The sequence below is a fragment of the Vigna umbellata genome, chromosome 10 (assembly GCF_029865625.1).
Source record: "Vigna umbellata cultivar VRB3 chromosome 10, Vumbellata_1.0, whole genome shotgun sequence".
NCBI classification, from domain to species: domain Eukaryota; kingdom Viridiplantae; phylum Streptophyta; class Magnoliopsida; order Fabales; family Fabaceae; genus Vigna; species Vigna umbellata.
Genome location: NC_142174.1, coordinates 7,404,621 through 7,419,591, shown reverse-complemented (window position 1 = coordinate 7,419,591; position 14,971 = coordinate 7,404,621).

Here is a 14,971-nt window from a genome sequence, read left to right as displayed (position 1 = left end):
CGTCCACTTCGTCCACTTCCTCCACTTCCTCTATTTCCTCCAATTCGTCCACTTTATCAACTTCGTCCACTTCGTCAACTTCATCCACTTCCTCTACTTCGTCCAGTTCTTCCGCATCCTCCACTTCGTCCACATTCACCACTTCCTCCACTTCGTCCACTTCGTCCATTTCGCCCACTTCATCAAGTTCGTCCATTTCCTCCACTTCCTCCACTTCTTCAAGTTCGTCCACTTCGTCCACTACCTCCACTTCCGGAACTTCGTCCACTACCTCCACTTCGTCAGCTTCGCCCACTGTCTGCACTTCGTCCACGTCGGCCTCTTCATCCTTTTCTTCATCTTCTTCTTCCACTTCGTTCAATTCGTCAACTTCGTCGAGTTCGTCCCCTTCGTCCACTTCGTCAACTTCGTCAAGTTCGTCCCCTTCATCCACTTCGTCCACTTCTTCCACTTCGTCCACTTCCTCCACTTCCTCAACATAGTCCATTTCCTCCACTTCCTCAACTTACTTCACTTCATCCACTTCCTCCACTTCGTCCACTTCGTCAACTTCGCCAACTTCGTCCACTTCTTCCATTTCGTCCACTTCGTCAAGTTCGTCACCTTCCTCCACTTCCTCCACTTCCTCGACTTTGTCCACTTCCTCCACTTCTTCCACTTCCTCCACTTTGTCCACTTCGTCCATTTCATCCACTTCGTCAAGTTCGTCCACTTCCTCCACTTCCTCCACTTCCTCCACTTTGTCCACTTCCTCCACTTCCTCCACTTCGTCCACTTCGTACACTTCCTCCACTTCGTTCACTTCGTAAACTTCGTCAACTTCGTCCACTTCGTCAACTTCATCCACTTCCTCCACTTCGTCCAGTTCTTCCACTTCCTCCACTTCGTCCACATTCTCTACTTCCTCCACTTCGTCAACTTCGTCCACTGCGTCCAAGGCGTCCACTTCGTCCACTTCGTCAAGTTTGTCCACTTCCTCCATTTCCTCAAGTTCGTCCACTTCCTCCACTTCCTCCACTTCCTCCATTTCGTCTACTTAATCCACTTCCTCAACATCGTTCATTTCCGCCATTTGCTGAACTTAATTCACTTCATCTACTTCTTCCACTTTGTCAACTTTGTCCACTTCCTACACTTTCTCCACTTCGTCCACTTTTTCCATTTCGTCCACTTCGTCAGGTTCGTCCACTTCCTCCACTTCCTCCACTTTCTCCACTTCGTCAACTTCCTCTAGTTCGTCCACTTCCTCCGCTTCCTCCACTTCGTCCACTTCCTCCATTTCCTCCACTTGCTCCACTTCCTGAACTTCGCCCACTTCGTCCACTTCGTCAATTTTGTTTAATTCGTCCACTTCCTCCACTTCCTCAGCTTCGTCCATTGTCTCCACTTCGTCCTCTTCGTCCTTTTCTTCATCTTCTTCTTCCACTTCGTCCAATTCGTCAACTTCATCGAGTTCTTTCCACTTCGTCCACTTCGCCAACTTCCTCCACTTCCTCCACTTCCTCAACATCGTCCACTTCGTCAACGTCGTCCACATCCTCCACTTTGTCAACATTGTCCACTTGCTCCACTTCGTCTACTTCGTCCACTTCGTCTACTTCGTCAACTTTGCCAACTTCGTCCTCTTCATCCATTTCGTCCACTTCGTCATGTTCGTCCCCTTCCTCCACTTCCTCCACTTTGTCCACTTCGTCCACTTCCTCCACTTCCTCCACTTCGTCCACTTCTTCCATTTCCTCCACTTCGCCCACTTCGCCCACTTCGTCCATTTCCTCCACTTCCTGAACTTCGTCCACTTCTTCCACTTCCTCAGCTTCGTCCACTGTCTCCACTTCATTCACTTCGTCATCTTCGTCCTCTTCGTCCTTTGTTTCATCTTCCTCCTCCACTTCGTCCGATTCGTCAACTTCGTCGAGCTCGTCCCCTTCGTCCACTTCGTCAACATCGTCAAGTTCGTCCCCTTTGTCCACTTCGTCCACTTCCTGTACTTCGTCAACTGCTTCCACTTCGTCCACTTCGTCCGCTTCCTCCACTTCCTCCATTTCGTCTACTTCCTCCACTTCCTCAACATCGTCCATTTCCTCCATTTCGTCAACTTAATTCACTTCTTCCACTTTGTCAACTTGTACACTTCCTACACTTCCTCCACTTCGTTCACTTCGTCCATTTCGTCCACTTCCTCCACTTCCTCCACTTCCTCCACTTCGTCCACTTTGTTAACTTCGTCAACTTCGTCCACTTCGTCCACTTCTTCCACTTTGTCCACTTCCTCCACTTCCTCCACTTCCTCCATTTCCTCCACTTCCTCCACTTCCTGAACTTTGTCCACTTCCTCCACTTCCTCCACTTCCTCCACTTCGTCCACTTCGTCAACTTCGTTCACTTCGTCTACTTCCTCCACTTCCTCAGCTTCGTCCACTGTCTCCACTTCGTCCACTTCGTGCTCTTCCTCCTTTCCTTCATCTTCTTCTTCCATTTCGTCCAATTTGTCAACTTCGTCGAGTTCGTCCCCTTCGTCCACTTCGTCAAGTTCGTCCCTACGTCCACTTCTTCCACTTCGTCAACTTCTTCCACTTCGTCAACTTCGTCCACTTCGTCAACATCCTCCACTTCCTCAACTTTTGTCCACTTGCTCAACTTCCTCCACTTCGTCCACTTCGTCAACTTCGCCAACTTCGTCCACTTCGTCCATTTCGTCCACTTCGTCAAGTTCGTCCCCTTCCTCCACTTCCTCCAGTTCCTCCACTTCGTCAACTTCTTCCACTTCTTCCACTTCGTCCACTTCCTCCATTTCGTCCACTTCGTCAAGTTCGTCCATTCCTGCACTTCCTCCACTTCCTCCACTTCCTCCACTTCCTCCACTTCCTCCTCTTCCTCCACTTCGTCCACTTCGTCCACTTCGTCCACTTCGTCTCCTTCGTCAACTTCTTCCACTTCGTCCAGTTCTTCCACTTCCTCCACTTCATCCACATTCTCCACTTCCTCCACTTCGTCCACTGCGTCTACTTCGTCCAGTTCGTGCATTTTGTCCACTTCGTCAAGTTCGTCCACTTTCTCTACTTCCTCAAGTTCGTCTACTTCCTCCACTTCCTCAACTTCGTTAACTTCCTCCACTTCCTCCATTTCGTCTACTTCCTCAACTTCGTCCATTTCCACCATCTCCTCAACTTAATTCACTTCATCCACTTCTTCCACTTTGTCAACTTTGTCAACTTCCTACACTTCCTCCACTTCGTCCATTTCGTCCACTTCGTCCACTTCGTCAGGTTCATCTACTTCCTCCACTTCATCCACTTCCTCCACTTCCTCCACTTCCTCCACTTTGTCCACGTCGTCCACTTCGTGTACTTCGTCAACTTCTTCCACTTCCTCGACTTCCTCCACGTCCTCCACTTCGTTCACTTCCTCCACTTCCTCCATTTCCTCCACTTCCTCAACTTCCTTGACTTCGTGAACTTCGTCCACTAGCTCTACTTCCTCCACTTCCTCCACTTCATCAACTTCGTTTACTTCGTCCACTTCCTCCACTTCCTCAGCTTCGTCCACTATCTCCACTTCGTCCTCTTCATCCTTTTCTTCATCTTCTTCCACTTCGTCCGATTCGTCAACTTCGTCGAGTTCGTCCCCTTCGTCCACTTCGTCTAATTCGTCAAGTTCGTCCCCTTCGTCCACTTCGTCCACTTTGTCCACTTCCTCCACTTCGTGAACTTCGTCCACTTCGTCCACTTCCTCTATTTCCTCCACTTCGTCCACTTTATCAACTTCGTCAACTTGGTCCACTTCCTCCACTTCGTCCAGTTCTTCCACTTCCTCCACTTCGTCCACATTCTCCACTTCCTCCACTTCGTCAACTTCGTCCACTGCGTCCACTTCCTCCACTTCTTCAAGTTCGTCCACTTTGTCCACTACCTCCACTTCCTGAATTTCATCCATTGCATCCTCTTCCTCCATTTCGAATACTTCCTCCACTTCCTCAACATCGTCCATTTTCTCCACTTCCTCCACTTCATTCACTTCATCCACTTCTTCCACTTCGTCAACTTTGTCCACTTCCTCCACCTCCTCCACTTCATCCACTTCGTCCACTTCGTCCATTGCTTCCACTTCCTCCACTTCGTCCACATTCACCACTTCCTCCACTTCGTCAACTTCGTCCACTTCCTCCACTTCTTCAAGTTCGTCCACTTCGTCCACTACCTCCACTTCCTGAATTTCATCCATTTCATCCTCTTCCTCCATTTCGAATACTTCCTCCACTTCCTCAACATCGTCCATTTTCTCCACTTCCTCCACTATTTTACTTCATTCACTTCATCCACTTCTTCCACTTCGTCAACTTTGTCCACTTCCTCCACTTCCTCCACTTCATCCACTTCCTCCACTTCGTCCATTGCTTCCACTTCGTGCACGTTGCCAACTACGTCCACTTCCTCCATTTCGTTCACTTCCTCCACTTCATCCACTTCGTCCACTTCGTCCATTGCTTCCACTTCCTCCGCTTCCTCCATTTCGTCCACTTCCTCCACTTCGTGCACGTTGCCAACTACGTCCACTTCCTCCATTTCGTTCACTTCCTCCACTTCTTCCACTTGCTCAACTTCCTCCACTATGTCAACTTCGTCCCCTTCGTCAACTTCGTCCACTTCGTCAACTTCTTCCACTTCTTCCACTCCCTCATTCCTCCACTTCGTCCACTTCCTCCACATCCTCCGCTTTGTCCACTTCGTCCACTTCCTCCACTTCCTCCACTTCCTCCAATTCGTCCACTTCTTCCACTTCCTCCACTTCCTCCGCTTCATCCACATCATCCACCTCCTCCACTTTGTCCACGTCCTCAACTTCGTCCACTTCTTCAACTTCGTCCACTTCCTCCACTTCATCCACTTCGTCAACTTCGTCCATTTCGTCCACTTCGTCAAGTTCGTCGACTTCCTCCACTTCCTCCACTTTGTGCACTTCGTCCACTTCCTCCACTTCTTCCACTTCGTCAACTTCGTCCATTTCGTCCACTTCGTCAAGTTCGTCGACTTCCTCCACTTTGTGCACTTCGTCCACTTCCTCCACTTCTTCCACTTCGTCTACTTCCTCCACTTCGTCCACGTCGTCAACTTCTTCAACTTCGTCCACTTCGTCCTCTTCGTCCACTTCGTCCACTTCGTCCACATCCTCCACTTCATCCCCTTTGTCCACTTCGTCAAGTTCGTCCACTTCATTCACTTCGTCAAGTTCGTCCACTTCCTCATCTTCCTCCACTTCCTCCACGTCGTCAACTGCGTCCACTTCGTCCACTTTGTCCACTTCGTCAACTTCGTTAACTTCGTCCACTTCCTCCACTTCCTAAGCTTCGTCCACTTCCTCCACTTCCTAAGCTTCGTCCACTTCCTCCACTTCCTCCACTTCGTCCTCTTCATCCACATCCTCATCTTCTTCTTCGATTTCGTCCACCTCAACCAATTCGTCAACTTCGTCAACTTCTTCACCTTCGTCCACTTCGTCAACTTCGTCCACTTCGTCAACTTCGTCAAGTTCGTCCCCTTCGTCTACTTCGTCAACTTCTCCTACTTCATCCACTACGTCAAACTTTTCCACTTCGTCCACTTCATCCACTTCGTCAACTTCTTCCACTTCCTCCATTTCGTCCACTTCGCCAGGTTCGTCAACTTCCTTCACTTCCTCCACTTTCTCCACATCTTCCACTTCGTCAACTTTGTCAACTTTGTCAACTTCCTCCACGTCCTCCACTTCGTCCACTTCTTCCACTTCCTCCACTTCGTCCACTTCCTCCACTTCGTCGAATTCGTCAACTTCGTCAGCTTCGTCAAGTTCGTCCCCTCGTCCACTTCGTCAAGTTTGTGCCCTTCATCCACTTCCTCCACTTCGTCCACTTCTTCCACTTCGTCCACTTCGTCAACTTCCTTCACTTCCTCCACTTTGTCCACTTCGTCCACATCGTCAACTTCGTCAAGTTCGTCGACTTCATCCACTTTGTCCGATTCGTCCACTTCATCCACTTCGTCCACTTCGTCTGCTTCTTCCACTTCATCCATTTCGTCCACTTCGTCCACTTCTTCAACTTCTTCCACTTCCTCCACTTCGTCCACGTCGCCAACTTCGTCTACTTCGTCCACTTCGTCAACTTCGTTCACTTCGTCGACTAGCTCCACTTTGTCCACTACCTCTACTTCGTTCACTTCCTCCACTTCTTCCACTTCGTCCTGTTCGTCCAGTTCTCCATCTTCTTCTTCCACTTCGTCGAATTCGTCAACTTCGTCAGCTTCGTCAAGTTCGTCCCTTCGTCCACTTCGTCAAGTTCGTGCCCATCTTCCACTTCCTCCACTTCGTCCACTTCTTCCACTTCGTCCACTTCGTCAACTTCGTCCACTTCCTCAACATCGTCCACTTCCTCCACTTCCTTCACTTCATCAACTTCGTCCACTTGTTCCACTTCGTCCAGTTCTTCCACTTCCTCCACTTCATCCACATTCTCCACTTCGTCCACTTCATCAACTTCGTCCACTTCGTCCATTTCGTCCACTTCATCAAGTTCGTCCACTTCTTCCACTTCCTCCGCTTCATCAAGTTCGTCCACTTCCTCCACTTCGTCCACTTCCTCCACTTTCTCCACTTCCTACGTTTCGTCCACTTCCTCCACTTCCTCCACTTTGTCCACTTCGTACACTTCATCCACTTCCTCAACATCCATATCCTCTACTTCCTCCATTTCATTCACTTCATCCACTTGTTCCACTTCGTCAACTTTGTCCACTTCCTCCACATCGTCCACTTCCTCCACTTCGTCAACTTCGTCAACTTTGTCCACTTCGTCCACATCGTCCACTTCATCCACTTCGTCAACTTCGTCAACTTTGTCCACTTCGTCCAATTTGTCCACTTCGTCAAGTTCGTCCACTTCCTCCACTTCCTCCACTTCGTCCACTTCGTCCACTTCGTCCACTTCGTCCACTTCCTCCACTTCGTCGACGTCGCCAACTTCCTCCACTTCCTCCACTTCCTCCACTTCCTCTTCTTCCTCCACTTCCTCCACTTCCTCCACTTCCTCCACTTCCTTCACTTCCTTCACTTCATCCATTTCGTCTGCTTCCTCCACTTCCTCCACCTCCTCCACCTCCTCCACTTCGTCAACTTCTTCCACTTCGTCCACTTCGTCCACTTCGTCCACTTCGTCCACTTCGTCCACTTCGTCCAATTCGTCAACTTCGTCCACTTCGTCCATTTCCTTCACTTTGTCCACTTCGTCCACTTCGTCAACTTCGTTCACTTCGTCCACTACCTCCACTTCGTCCACTTCCTCCACTTCGTCCACTTCCTCCACTTCGTCCACTTCCTCCACTTCTTCCACTTCGTCCTGTTCGTCCAGTTCTCCATCTTCTTCTTCCACTTCATCGAATTCGTCAACTTCGTCAGCTTCGTCAAGTTCGTCCCTTCGTCCACTTCGTCAAGTTCGTGCCGTTCATCCACTTCCTCCACTTCGTCCACTTCGTCCACTTCTTCCACTTCGTCAACTTCGTCCACTTCCTCAACATCATCCACTTCCTCCACTTCCTCCACTTCCTTCACTTCATCAACTTTTTCCACTTGTTCCACTTCCTCCAGTTCTTCCACTTCCTCCACTTCATCCACATTCTCCACTTCGTCCACTTCATCAACTTCGTCCACTTCGTCCATTTCGTCCACTTCATCAAGTTCGTCCACTTCTTGCACTTCCTCCACTTCGTCAAGTTCGTCCACTTCCTCCACTTCCGCCACTTCCTCCACTTCCTCCACTTTCTCCACTTCCTACGTTTCGTCCTCTTCCTCCACTTCCTCAACATCGTCCATTTCCTCCACTTGCTCCACTTCCTCCACTTCCTCCACTTTGTCCACTTCCTCCACTTCGTCCACTTTGTCCACTTCGTACACTTCTTCCACTTCCTCCTCTTCCTCCACTTCCTCCATTAGGTCCATTTCCTCCACTTCCTCAACATCGTCCATTTCCTCTACTTCCTCCACTTCGTCCACTTGTTCCACTTCGTCAACTTTGTCCACTTCCTCCACATTGTCCACTTCCTCCACTTCGTCAACTTTGTCCACTTCGTCCATTTCTTCCACTTCGTTAGGTTCGTCCACTTCCTCCACTTCCTCCACTTCCTCCACTTCGTCGACTTCGTCAACTTCCTCCACTTCGTCCACGTAGCCAACTTCCTCCACTTCCTCCACTTCCTCTACTTCCTCCACTTCCTCCACTTCCTCCACTTCCATCACTTCGTCAACTTCGTCAACTTCGGCCACTTCGTCCACTTCCTCCACTTCGTCCAGTTCTTGAACTTGCTCCACTTTGTCCACATTCTCCATTTCCTCCACCTCGTCCACTTCGACCATTTCGTCCACTTCGTCATGTTCGTCCACTTCCTCCACTTCATCAACTTTCTCCACTTCCTCCACTTCCACCATTTCGTCTACTTCCTCCACTTCCTCAACATCGTCCATTTCCTCCACATCCTCCACTTCGACCACTTCGTCCACTTCGTCAACTTCGTCCACTTCCTCCATTTCGTCCACTTCGTCAAGTTCGTCCACTTCCTCCACTTCCTCCACATTGTCCATTTCGTCCACTTCGTCAGCTTCGTCAAGTTCGTGAATTTCGTCCACATTGTCCACTTCCTCCACTTCCGCCACTTCATCAACTTCCTTCACTTTGTCCACTTTTTCCTCTTCGTCCACTACCTCCAATTCGTCCACTTCGTCAACTTCGTCTACTTCCTCCACTTCCTCCACTTTGTACACTTCTTCCACTTCCTCCACTTCGTCCACTTCCTCCACTTCCTCCACTTGATCATGTTCGTCCACTTCGTCCAGTTCCTCTACTTCCTCCACCTCCTCCGCTTCCTCCACTTCCTTCACTTCCTCCATTTCATCCTCTTCCTCCACTTCCTCCAGTTCCTCCACTTCCTCCACTTCGTCAACTTCTTCCAATTCGTCCACTTCATCCACTTCGTACATTTTGTCCACTTCGTCAAGATCGTCCACTTCCTCCACTTCTTCCACTTCGTCAAGTTCGTCCACTTCCTAAACATCGTCCATTTCCTCTACTTCCTCAACTTCATTCACTTCATCCACTTCTTCCACTTCGTCAACTTTGTCCACTTCCTCCGCTTCGTCCACTTCGTCAACTTCGTCAACTTCGTCCACTTCGTCCATTTCATCCACTTCTTCAGGTTCGTCCACTTCCTCCACTTTGTCCAATTCGTCCACTTAGTCCATTTCGTCCATTTCGTCGACTTCGTCAAGTTCGTTCACTTCCTCCACTTCCTCCACTTCGTTAAGCTCGTCCACTTCCTCCACTTCCTCCATTTCCCCACTTCCTCAACATCGTCCATTTCCTCTACTTCCTCCACTTCATTCACTTCATCCACTTCTTCCACTTCGTCAACTTTGTCCACTTCCTCAACTTCGTCCACTTCGTCCATTTCGTCCACTTCATCAAGTTCGTCCACTTCTTGCACTTCCTCCACTTCGTCAAGTTCGTCCACTTCCTCCACCTCCTCCACTTCGTCCACTTCCTCCACTTTCTCCACTTCCTACGTTTCATCCACTTCCTCAACATCGTCCATTTCCTCCACTTCCTCCACTTCATTCACTTCCACCAGTTCGTCAACTTTGTCCACTTCCTCCACTGGCTCCACTCCGTCCACTTCGTCAACTTTGTCAACTTCGTCCACTTCGTCCAATTCGCCCACTTCGTCAAGTTCGTCCACTTCCTCCACTTCCTCCACTTTGTCCACTTCCTCCACTTCCTCCACTTCGTCCACTTTGTCCACTTCTTCCACTTCCTCCTCTTCCTTCACTTCCTCCATTAGGTCCATTTCCTCCACTTCGTCAACATCGTCCATTTCCTCCACATCCTCCACTTCGACCACTTCGTCCACTTCATGAACTTCGTCCACTTCCCCCACTTCGTCCACTTCGTCAAGTTCGTCCACTTCCACCACTTCGTCCACTTTGTCCATTTCGTCCACTTCGTCAGCTTCGTCAAGTTCGTGATTTTCGTCCACATCGTCCATTTCCTACACTTCCGCCACTTCATCACTTTCCTTCACTTTGTCCACTTTTTCCTCTTCGTCCACTACCTCCAATTCGTCCACTTCGTCAACTTCGTCTACTTCCTCCACTTCCTCTACTTCCTCCACTTCGTACACTTCTTCCACTTCCTCCACTTCGTCCACTTCCTCCACTTCGTCCACTTCGTCATGTTCGTCCACTTGGTCCAGTTCTTCTACTTCCTCCACCTCCTCCGCTTCCTCCACTTCCTCCACTTCCTTCACTTCCTCCATTTCGTCCTCTTCGTTCACTTCCTCCAGTTCCTCCACTTCCTCCACTTCGTCAACTTCTTCCAATTCGTCCACTTCATCCACTTCGTACATTTCGTCCACTTCGTCAAGCTCGTACATTTCGTACCCTTCGTCAAGTTTGTCCACTTCCTCCACTTCTTCCACTTCGTCAAGTTCGTCCACTTCCTCAACATCGTCCATTTCCTCTACTTCCTCCACTTCATTCACTTCATCCACTTCTTCCACTTCGTCAACTTTGTCCACTTCCTCCGCTTCGTATCCTTCGTCCACTTCGTCAACTTCGTCAACTTCGTCCATTTCATCCACTTCTTCAGGTTCGTCCACTTCCTCCACTTCCTCCACTTTGTCCAATTCGTCCATTTAGTTCATTTCGTCCATTTCGTCCACTTCGTCAAGTTCGTTCACTTCCTCCACTTCCTCCACTTCGTTAAGTTCGTCCACTTCCTCCACTTCCTCGATTTCCCCACTTCCTCCACTTCCTCAACATCGTCCATTTCCTCTACTTCCTCCACTTCATTCACTTCATCCACTTCTTCCACTTCGTAAACTTTGTCCAGTTCCTCCACTTCCTCCACTTCGTCCACTTCGTCCATTTCGTCCACTTCGTCAGATTCGTCCACTTCCTCAACTTCCTCCACTTTGTCGAATTCGTCCATTTCGCAACTTCGTCCACTTCCTCCACTTCGTCCATTTCGCCCACTTCCTCCACTTCCTCCACTTCGTCCACGTCTTCCAATTCGTCCACTTCGTCCACTTCGTCCACTTCGTCCCCTTCGTCAACTTCGTTCACTTTGTCCACTTCGTCAACTTCGTATACCTCGTCCACCTCCTCCACTTCCTCCACTTTGTCCACTTCGTCCACTTCCTCCACTTCGTCCACTTCTTCCACTTCGTCCACTACCTCCACTTCCTCCATTTGGTCCACTTCTTCCACTTCGTCGACTTCGTCCACTTCCGCCACTTCGTCCATTTCGTCCACTTCGTCCACTTCTTCCACTTCCTCCACTTCGTCCACTTTCTCCACTTCGTCCATGTTGCCAACTTCGTCAACTTCGTCCACTGCCTCCATTTCGTCCACCTCCTCCACTTCGTCAACGTCATAAACTTCGTCCACTTCGACAACTTCGTCCACTTCCTCCACTTCGTCCAGTTCTTCCACTTCGTCCACTTCCTCCACTTCCTCCACTTGATCATGTTCGTCCACTTCGTCCAGTTCCTCTACTTCCTCCACCTCCTCCGCTTCCTCCACTTCCTTCACTTCCTCCATTTCGTCCTCTTCCTCCACTTCCTCCAGTTCCTCCACTTCCTCCACTTCGTCAACTTCTTCCAATTCGTCCACTTCATCCACTTTGTACATTTTGTCCACTTCGTCAAGTTCGTCCACTTCCTCCACTTCTTCCACTTCGTCAAGTTCGTCCACTTCCTAAACATCGTCCATTTCCTCTACTTCCTCAACTTCATTCACTTCGTCCACTTCGTCCATTTCATCCACTTCTTCAGGTTCGTCCACTTCCTCCACTTTGTCCAATTCGTCCACTTAGTCCATTTCGTCCATTTCGTCGACTTCGTCAAGTTCGTTCACTTCCTCCACTTCCTCCACTTCGTTAAGTTCGTCCACTTCCTCCACTTCCTCGATTTCCCCACTTCCTCCACTTCCTCAACATCGTCCATTTCCTCTACTTCCTCCACTTCATTCACTTCATCCACTTCTTCCACTTCGTAAACTTTGTCCAGTTCCCCCACTTCCTCCACTTCGTCCACTTCGTCAGATTCGTCCACTTCCTCAACTTCCTCCACTTTGTCGACTTCGTCCATTTCGCAACTTCGTCCACTTCCTCCACTTCGTCCATTTCGTCCACTTCGTCCACTTCGTCCACGTCTTCCAATTCGTCCACTTCCCCCACTTCGTCCACTTCCCCCACTTCGTCCACCTCGTCCACTTCGTCAACTTCGTCCACTTCGTCCCCTTCGTCAACTTCGTTCACTTTGTCCACTTCGTCAACTTCGTATACCTCGTCCACCTCCTCCACTTCCTCCACTTTGTCCACTTCCTCCACTTCCTCCACTTCGTCCACTTCTTCCACTTCGTCCACTACCTCCACTTCCTCCATTTCGTCCACTTCTTCCATTTCGTCCACTTCCGCCACTTCGTCCATTTCGTCCACTTCGTCCACTTCTTCCACTTCCTCCACTTCGTCCACTTTCTCCACTTCGTCCATGTCGCCAACTTCGTCAACTTCGTCCACTGCCTCCATTTCGTCCACCTCCTCCACTTCGTCAACGTCATAAACTTCGTCCACTTCGACAACTTCGTCCACTTCGACAACTTCGTCCACTTCCTTCACTTCGTCCAGTTCTTCCACTTCCTCCACTTCGTCCACATTATCCACTTCCTCCACTTTGTCAACTTCGTCCACTTCTTCCATTTCATCCACTTCGTCAAGTTCTTCTACTTCCTCCACTTCCTCCACATCGTCAAGTTCGTCCACTTCCTCCACCTCCTCCACTTGCTCCATTTCGTCCACTTCGTCAACTTCGTCCACTTCCTCCACTTCGTTCAATTCTTCCACTTTCTCCACCTCGTCCAAATTCTCCACTTCCTCCAGTTCGTCAAATTTGTCCACTTCGTCCACTTCGTCAATTTCGTCTACTTCCTCCACTTCCTCCACTTCCTCCACTTCGTCAAGTTCGTCCACTGCGTCCACTTCCTCCATTTCGTCCACTTCCACCACTTCCTCAACATCGTCTATTTCCTCTACTTCCTCCACTTCATCCACTTCTTCCACTTCGTCAACTTTGTCCACTACGTCCACTCCGTCCACTTCGTCTACTTCGTCCACTTCGTCAACTTTGTGAACTTCGTCCATTTCGTCCACTTCGTCAGGTTCGTCCACTTCCTCCACTTCCTCCACTTCGTCCTCTTCGTCCACTTCCTCCACTTCGTCAACTTCCTCCACTTCCTCCACCTCCTCCACTTAGTCCACTTCGTCAACTTCCTCAACTTCCTCCACTACCTCCACTTCGTCCACTTCTTCCACTTCCTCCACTTCGTCCACTTCCTCCTCTTCCTCCACTTTGTCCACTTCGTCAGCTTCGTCCACTTCCTTCACTTCGTCCAGTTCTTCCACTTCCTCCACTTCGTCCACATTGTCCACTTCCTCCACTTCCTCCACTTCTTCCACTTCGTCAAATTCGTCCACTTCCTCAACATCGTCCATTTCCTCCACTTCCTCCACTTCATTCACTTCCTCCCTTTGTCCACTTCGTCCACTTCGTCAACTTTGTCCACTTCTCCAACTTCGTCAACTTTGTCCATTTCGTCCACTTCGTCAAGTTCGTCCACTTCCTCGACTTCCTCCACTTTTTCCAATTTGTCCACTTCGTCCGTTTGGGCAACTTCGTCAATTTCCTCCACTTCCTCCACTTCCTCCACTTCCTCCACTTTGTCCACTTCGTCAACTTTGTCAAAATCGGCCACTTCGTCAACTTCATCCAGTTCTTACACTTCATCTAGTTTGTCCACGTTCTCGACTTCCTCCACTTCGTCAACTTCCTGCATTTCGTCCACTTAGTTAAGTTCGTCCACTTCCTCCACTTCGTCAAGTTCGTCCACTTCCTCCACTTCCTCCACTTCGTCCATTTCCTCCTCTTCATCGACTTCGTCCTCTTCATCCACTTCCTCCATTTCCTCCATTTCCTCCATTCCATCCACTTCGTCCACTTCGTCAAGTTCGTCCACTTCCTCTACTTCCTACACTTCCTCCACTATGTCCACTTCCTCCACTTCCTCCACTTCCTCCACTTCGTCCATTTTGTCCACTACGTCCACTTCCTTCACTTCATCCACTTCCTCCACTTCGTCAACTTTGTCCACTTCGTCCACGTTTTCCACTTCATCCACTTCGTCAACTTCGTCCACTTCGTCCATTTCGTCCACTTCGTCAGGTTCGTCCACTTCCTCCACTTTGTCCACTTCTTCCACTTCGTCCAATTCGTCCACTTCCTCCACTTCGTCCATTTCGTCCACTTCTTCCACTTCGTCGACTTCGTCTATTTCCTCCACTTCGTCCAGTTCGTCCACTTCTTCCACTTCCTCCACTTCGTCCAGTTCGTCCACATCGTCAGGTTCGTCCACTTCGTCCACTTCCTCCACTTTGTCCACTTCTTCCACTTTGTCCAATTCGTCCACTTCGTCCACTTCCTCCACTTCGTCCATTTCGTCCACTTCTTCCACTTCGTCGACTTCCTCTATTTCCTCCACTTCGTCCAGTTCGTCCACTTTTTCCACTTCCTCCACTTCGTCCACTTTCTCCACTTCGTCTATGTCGCCAACTTCGTCAACTTCGTCCACTGCCTCCATTCCGTCCACCTCCTCCACTTCGTCCTCTTCCTCCACTTCGTCCACTTTCTCCACTTCGTCTACTTCGTCCACTTCCTCCACTTCCTCCACCTCCTCCACTTAGTCCACTTCGTCAACTTCCTCAACTTCCTCCACTACCTCCACTTCTTCCCCTTCCTCCAGTTCGTCCACTTCCTCCTCTTCCTCCACTACCTCCTGTTCCTCCACTGCTTCTACTTACGCCACTTCGTCCACTTCCTCCTCTTCCTCCACTTCGTCCACT